This window comes from Lactuca virosa, chromosome 4, assembly GCF_052849685.1.
Source record: "Lactuca virosa cultivar CGN04683 chromosome 4, Lactuca_virosa_CGN04683_v6, whole genome shotgun sequence".
Lineage (NCBI taxonomy): Eukaryota > Viridiplantae > Streptophyta > Magnoliopsida > Asterales > Asteraceae > Lactuca > Lactuca virosa.
Genome location: NC_136429.1, coordinates 105,503,592 through 105,512,157, shown reverse-complemented (window position 1 = coordinate 105,512,157; position 8,566 = coordinate 105,503,592). Strand labels below are relative to the sequence as shown.

At 37.3% G+C, this 8,566-nt stretch overlaps 1 non-coding gene across 1 annotated transcript; it reads left to right on the top strand.

Annotated features, from left to right (window-relative positions):
• The first annotated feature begins 7,937 nt into the window (after positions 1–7,937).
• On the top strand, positions 7,938–8,009 carry TRNAQ-UUG (transfer RNA glutamine (anticodon UUG)). Its single transcript has one exon. It is a non-coding gene; the product is annotated as a tRNA-Gln (tRNA).
• Positions 8,010–8,566: the final 557 nt, after the last annotated feature.

The following is an 8,566-nucleotide window of genomic DNA, read 5'->3' as shown; positions in this document are numbered from 1 at the left end:
ACATGAAATATCTGATCACTGCCCGGTAATGCTAAAAACCACCTCACATGAGTTTGGAAATCCCCCATTCTAATTCTTCAATTCATGGATGAGTAGAGAAGGCTTCGATAGTATAGTCACCAATGTTTGACGTAACTTTAAGGGGTTTGGTAACCCCGATAACTACCCGGCGGCCAAGCCAAAATTCTTGAAGAATGAACAAAAAAAATGGCGGGCTGAAGACTATCCCAGAGAGGTGGCAAAATTAAGAAGCATTAAGCAAAAGGTGCATGATATTGGTTGTCTAGTAGAACAACGGCCTCCGAGTGAATAAGAGATTATTGAAAGGCGAGATGGATTCCAAAAAATAACTGAAATGGAGAAATTGGCGACCTTAGACTTGAAACAAAAATCCAGAATCAAGTAGGAAATGGATGGGGACACAGCCTTCTTTCATGGATATACGGATAACAAAACATCGGAAGAATAGGATAATGGGGTTACAAATAGATGACTCATGGGTTATAGACGCATAGATAATAAAAAAAAGTCTTTAACTTTGTCACACCCCCAAACCAGAATGGCGGAAACATTCGGGGGTGGATGACTTCATGTAGTATCATAACAGTTGAATATTTATAAAGAAAGTAAACACAACCATCATAAATATAATTTAAAAGTTTCATTGTTGAATACAATACATGTCTCAAAATAAATTACAATATGATGAGTTAATAAGTTTTAAGACTGACGTCTTAGCGTCCCTTCTCCAAAAGCTGATGATTTACCTGTATTACTGAATCCCTGAGAAATACAAGTAGTTTTGAAAAAGTGTCAACAATTAAGTTGGTGAGTTCATAAACGTTTTTGTATAAGAATAGTATCCTTTTTGGTGTAAAATAACTGAGTTTGTTCCTAAAAAATCCAATATTTTCTATAAGAGAGTGGTGTTTTTAGAAGTTCCAAAAGACTGAATATATAAGTGTTTTCCATACTTGAAATAGTATAAATAGATTTATATAAGTATATATAATCACTAAGGCGTTTAACAGCCCCGTAAACCGAGATGTATTGATGTTCCATGTGAGTTTTTATAACCGTGTTATTGACCCAGACTGCCTGTAACAACGTTCTTCAGGCGTTGGAATGATATGATGTTTGTCACCCCAGACTTGCCGGTCTAACTGTAGCTAACAGTTTAGGTGCGGGATTGTCAGTCCCATATAGATCTATACACAAATATCACGCTCTCCCTACAAGAGATTATGGCTTATAAAACAGGACTTAATTTGCGAACTGAACGGTTCGATGAATTCAGATATCTCACAAAGTTTGGTATCAACAGGTTTACGTATGAAAAGTCCATTTTCCTTGTGAATATAAGTATTTCCTCTTTTGTTTATAGTATGTAAAAATATCATTAATATCTCATAACTATACCTATTATAGTTTTAAAAAAGGGTGTTCCGTTAGGATGAAAAACCTTGATGTATTACCAACCTTGCATGAAAAGTAGTCTTTAACTTTAGTAGTTACGTTATTTTATGTATTTAACATTTATACATAAGATGTAGGTAAAACATTTAAACTTATAAGTATTTCAACGTAAGTTTTTCTTGTGTTTCACTTGTATTCCCCCCCCCCCCCCCCTAAAACATAGAAAAGGCGTGAAAATATAGGGGTATGAACTCACTTGATAAGTGGTGAATCGAGCAGCGTGTCGTTTCTAGGAATGATATTTCTTGACGTAACCACGGGTTTCTGGTGAAGAAACGAGCCTCACGCGGGCAGCACTTCGACTGAAAAGAATGTTTTTCTCGGGAACTTCGGGGCGTCGGGACTCGCGTCGTGTTTTAGGGGTGTTACCGGGGCTTCGGGGTACTTTAAGAGGGCTAGATAGTGTATCAGGAGTGAGAGAGTGAAGGAATTAGCAGCTCAACCCGACTGCCTTCGATTTCTATTTATAGGGCTGATTTCTTGAAATTCACATCGTGAACAGTACTCCCACGTCGTGGGCTTGATCGTCACTGCATGCGTCATCGCAAGTTGGGTCTGGCAGACTCCAGGAGGCATCAGAAGACATTTCACGTCGTGAACACTGATTTCACGTCGTGGTCTCTGACAGTTTTGGGGTTTCGCGCCCCGAACTTCAGAAATTCATAACTTTCGCATACGAACTCCGTTTTCGACGTTCTTTATATTCACGCGTAGGTGAGATTATGCTCTACAACTTTTGTTTAGACTCCATGGGCTAATTTTGAATTAAATTTTAATATTATATTTTTAACAGGCCGGGACAGGAAAAGTCCGTTAAAAATTCATAACTTCTTCATCTGACGTCCGTTTTCGTCTGTCTTTTTACCGTTGTACTACTATTGTCGAGATCTTCGATTCTCGATAAGTTTGCGTCGGCTAAAAGTCGCTCGATCTCTTTTTCGAGTTTTTAGCTGTCTACTACTATATCCGAAACTTAGAAAATCATAACTTCCTCATACGAAGTCAGATTTGGACGTTCTTTTTATGCACGTTTACGGTTTAACATAATCTACGACTTTCGTTTAGATACCTAAGGCTAAAAAGTATTTTATTGAAATTTCACTTTTTACACTTAACAGTATTTTACCGGTTTTGTCGCGAATCTTTGATTGGTCATAACTTCTTCGTTATAACTCAGATTTTTGTGTTCTTTATATTTCTGAAAACCTTGATACGATATCTAACATTTTATGTAACCCAATTAAGACTCTTGAACATTTCATTTTTGACGCTATTTTTATTATATCAAAAATAGATTATAATATTTGACTTTAGAACATTACATTGTCTTGAAATATCGGGTTGTCACAAACTTCTACTAAAAGAAGTTCCCGAAGAAGTGGTCATCCAGACCAAAACTTATCAACAATAAATTCACCACACTCGACTTGAATGCCAAACTCATGGGTTATAGAGGCAGAGATAATAAAAAAATAAGTCTTTAACTTCTACTAAAAGAAGTTCCCGAAGAAGTGGTCATCCAGACCAAAACTTATCAACAATAAATTCACCACACTCAACTTGAATGCCAAATCACAACTTGAGATCCCCTTCACCAATAAGGAGATTAAGTGTGCCATATGGGCATGTGGGAATGAAAAGGTACCCGGACTGGACGGGTTCACGTTCCGGTTCATAATAAAGCATTGGGAGATGATGCAAGAGGACATAATGCAATTTGTCAAGTATTTTGAAAGACATTGGAGGTTGGGATGAGGGTGTATTTCGTCTTTTATTACCTTAGTTCCAAAAATTAAAGATTTGATCACGCTTGGGGACTTTATACCAATAAGTATAATTGGGTGCATGTACAAAATAATTGCTAAGACTCTTGACAACTGATTAAAAAAGGTCATTGGCACGAGTATTAGGGAGGTATATTCAACATTTATAGAAGGGATGAATATCCTCAATGAACCGTTAATTGTAAATGAATTATGCTCATGGAGTAAGAAGACCAAGAAGAAAATGCTACTTTTTAAAGTAGACTTTGATAAAGCCTTCAAATTAATTGGGAATATCTTGACTCAATATTAATGCAACTAGGATGGTGGAGGTGGATACAAAGATGTCTTAGATTGGCAAGAACTTCGGTACTAGTCAACGGATCACCCACAAATGAGTTTGGGATGGGGCGGGGAGTTAGACAAGGAGACCCATTGTCTCCATTCCTATTTATCATAGCCATGGAGGGTCTTAACATTGCACTAAAAATGACATGTAAGAAGGGCATATTCACCGGGGTAAAACTACCACATGAAGAGATAGCCATATGCCACCTCTTCTATGCAGATGATGCTCTATTTGTTGGTGAGTGGAGTAGAGAGAATATAAGAAACCTTGTGAGAATATTAAGGTGCTTTAGCGTATCATCGGGGCTCAAGGTTAACTTCCACAAATCTGGGGTATTTGGCATTGGGGTGGATATGCAAGAGGTTATAAGATACACCACCCCCTTGGATGTGAGCTGACCAAACTTCCATTCAAGTATTTAGGTGTTCTGGTTGGGGCTAATATGAAACTAAAGAAACATTGGAAGTCGATAATCGGTAGATTTCAATCCAAATTATCCACATGGAAATCAAAGACCCTTTCATTGGGAGGCCGACCAACACTCACCAAAGTTGTCCTTGGCAGCCACCCTACATTCTACTTCTCACTATTTTTTGCACCTATTGGGGTCATTAACACGCTCGAAAGTATAAGAAGAAAATTCTTATGACGCGTAAGGGAGGACGGGAAAAGGACAGTCAATTGGGTTTCTTGGAAAAAGGACATATCTTCTAAAGATGCAGGTGCTCTTGGTCTGGGCTCGTTGAGAGCACTAAACCTCTCATTAATTATCTAGTGGTGGTGGCGAATAAGAATTGATAGGAAGAGTATGTGGAGCAGGGTTATTATCAACATTCATAATCTCAACAATAGAGCTGCATATTGCATGTTAAAAAAACAATTACAGGAGTCTGGAACAACATCGCAGGTGTCAAATATGATCTATTGAAAACGGGAATAAACATTAATCAAGTAATTAAAAAGCAGGTCGGTGCGGGGGACAATACACTATTCTGGTAGGATAAATGGATTGGCAATGAGACTCTAAAAGAGCTATTCCCAGAACCGTACAAGTTCGAGAAACGCAAGAACTGTAAAGTTGGCGATAAAATAAAAAAATGGAGGGGTCACATGGGAGTGGAAATCGACACCGTCAACTAGCATTCAAGAACATGAACTCACGAGGATGACATCCAAAATAGGAATATCTCAGCCAAATTCTCGACAGGAACGGTGGGTTTGTAACATATCCGGTGATGGGGCATATTATATAAACGTGTTAAGGGAGGAAACTAACAGGGTACATATGATGCCAGAGGAATTGACCAATGATCAGATACACGAGGTCCCGATTAAGGTGTTATGTTTCATATGGAGGGTAAATCTAAACAGTATCCCGGCTGCATGTGCTCTAATAAAAAGAGGGATTAACCTCAGTTCTGCCATGTGTAGTTACTATGGGATGGAAGATGAAGGCACCGATCATGCTTTGATTTGATGCTCGATGGCGACTAAGGTTTGGGAATGGATATTCCGATGGTGTGGAATTCCTCAACCCAAATTCGAAAATATAGGGAACTTTGTGAAGTTTTGCTCACAATGGGGGACATACATAAAGAGGAGGAAAAATCTAATCAGTATCTGTTATGGTGCAGCATGGTTAATATGGAAAGAAAGATGTGACTGTTTTTTAAAAAATAACTGGACCTCACCTACAAAAGTGGCGGACAATGTTAAGTCATTGGTGTTTACATGGATTAAACATAAGAGGTCGAGTTGTTCCTATAAGTGGATCGATTGGTGCATTAACTCATCTTCTTGTTTGTAAATAATTGTTCTTTGTTTTGTTTTTTCTCCTCCTTATACTTTGGTTCCTAACTTCCTGCAAGGGGTCCCCATTTTAATATATTTGTCGGTTTAAAAGAAAAAAAAAACTATGGATGATATATTATGTTAAGTTACATGTTTAAACCTGGTGACACCGATTTTGAAAAAAAAAATACTAATAAAACGAAAACTTATTTCTATTTGTTGAAATATTAAAAGACATGATATAAAAGAATCTCATCTCATCCCACATCGTCGGTGGAAGAAAAGATGGGAGTCTAATCCCTTCTATAAAAAACAACTCTAAGTTAGAAGAAAACATCTTGTTTCTTGGTTTTTTTTAGGTTCCCTTTTGCACGTTCAAGTTATAAACTTTATCAAACCCAAAATATTTGGTTTAAAGTATTGGAATCTTAAATGTTGCTAAAATTATTATTTTTTAGTAAAAGTTTTTTTTGGTTTGAGTTCGTTTGAGTTTGTCGGGTTTCATGAGTTTGTCCTGTCTCGAACCGATCTGACACGAACCCGACCCAACATGAACCCGTTTTCCAAGTCTATGTTGTTATATTTGATTGGATTTTTTTTGGCGCCACTACCGGAAGATATTCCCTATATACGTCCCTGCATGATTTTATATCTTTTAATCATGTTAACCCAAACAAATTGAATCATTTCTATTCATAGACTACATCTTACGTTTAGAGTTTGACTCGGACTTATCTATGAATGAAGGCACCTACTAACCAACACCTCATGACAAATTAACAATGTGTTCCAAGCATTTTGTGATGAAAACTTGTGATGAAATTAATTATTGGTTGATATATATATATATATATATATCAATTAAATTTCAATATCACTGATTTTTGTAGAAACTTACTTCAAGGGTAAGTATGTAAATTCCAAATTTTAAATGATTTAGACAAAACTGCACAAATGGTCCATGTGGTTAGCTGAAAATTGCCACTTTGGTCCAAAAAAGTTTGGACTGGCACCAGAGGTCCAAACTTTTCATTTTGTTGCAAGTTTGATGCTTTAAACTTTTTTATAATGACGATTTTATCCTTACTTTTTCCTTTTTATATTTTATTTATTTATTTAAATATTTGACTGATTAAAAAAATAAGAAAAAAAAGACAAAACACACACACACACACACACACACTCTCTCTCTCTCTCTCTCTCTCTCTCATAAACGACCACTTTGTTTTTTTTTTTGTGAAACCCAAAAGGAGGAAGCAGCCTCCATCACCCACTCACCGGAGAAACACCATCCAAACACCCCTCGTTGCTACTTCATTCCCTAACCACCGACGACACCAAGAAATACCCCAACACCACCGAGGACCACCTTGCTCCACCACGTCACCACCGCAGCTGCCCATCACCCTCTACTCCCCCACTGCCTTTATCGATCAAACCCAACCCAATTCCCTTCCCTTCACTTCGTTCTCGCCGGAAGGAAAGCAAAACATGAGGCAACAAGGGCAACAACGAGGAGGAACCGAGAATGGGGTGACGCTGAATAGATATGAAAAATCAATAGCGGGTTCGACTGTGCGCAATTTTCCCAAACGAGAACGAGGACGAGGACGAAAAGATCTGAACTGATGGAGAAAACGAACCGAGAATGGGGATGGCACTATAAACCGATCTTGACTGTGCACAATTTTCCCAAACCTTTGTTTCTCTTTCTTCGTCGGATCCTGCTAGGGTTTGCCCTTCTTCTCCGTCGTCGCTGCTATGATAACAGATTTGACTTGTTGAAGTAGTCACTCGACGATTTAGGGTTTGTCTACCACCCTCTACTCCCCCATTTCCTATCTCCGACCAGGTGGTGGTTTCAGGTGGTGGTTTCTTGTGGCTAGTATGGTGATGAATGTGAGCGAGTTTGGTCTCCTGAATAGTGGTTAAGATGGATGCGAGACACACTCATCTCCTCAGATGTAATATGACCGAAGAAGATGAAGTTGTGGGTTGTGCCTGATGATGCTGAAATTGGTGAGGATGGCCTGCCAGAGACGGCGGTCGGTGGTGTTTGGTGGTTCGTGGAGGTTTCTTTGGTTGGGAAAAAGAAATAAGGTACAGAGTAGAAGGGAATGGATTTCAACGAGAGAGAGAGAGAGAGAGAGAGAGAGAGAGAGAGAGAGAGAGAGAGAGAGAGAGAGAGAGAGAGAGAGAGAGAGAGAGAGATTTTTATTTTTATTTTTTTGTTTTTTTAAATCAGAAAAACAAATAAGAAAAAAAAATCATATTAACAAGGGCAGATCCGTTATTTTGAAAATAATCAGAACAGATTGGACCAAAGACGCAACAAAATGAAAGTTTCGGACCACTGGTGCTACTCCAAACCTTTTTGGACAAAAGAGACAATTTTCGACATACCGACCATTTGTGCACTTTAGTCAATGATTTATTCTATAAGGCGTATAAGTGTATAACATAATTCCTTGTTACTTATTATTTTCCATAACTACGGCTTAAAGTTTATTTTGTATAGTTCACGATTTATAGCGTTTTATCAATATTAGTTCACAAGCGGTTCGATGGTGTAGTGGTTAGCACTCTGGACTTTGAATCCAGCGACCTGGGTTCGACTCCCGGTAGGACCTTTTCCATTTTTTCATCAATTTCTCAATTTTTTTTAATAAATTTAAACTTTAAACAACCGCAAATGTAATGTTATATTTTTACACTTACATTATGTCAACACGTTCGCATAATTCTTTATTTATTTTGAGCTAAAAGTATTTGGAAATGCAATTTTATCTTGTTTCTTTTACATCACGGTCAAAGAATTAGACATTTTTCATTTTTGCATCGCATTCTCAAATTTTTTTTTTAACTTAAAAGTTAAAACAACTGTAAATGTAATTGTTATATTTTTGCATTTACATTTTGTCTATCACGTTCTCAAAGTACTTAATTTATTTTAAGCTAAAAACAATTACAAATTTGAGTATAATGTGGATGATAACTATTGTGTGGTCGTAAGGACAATTCTAAACCAACAGATGAAAAATCAAGAATGGTCATGATCTAGGATCTATAGTATTACAATGGAATAACATGTATCATATAATAACATAAAATTCATTGAAAGGGTATTTTAGTGAATTTAACTAGATTTAAAAAAGGTAAATTCCGGATTTTATAGATACTTTTTCGT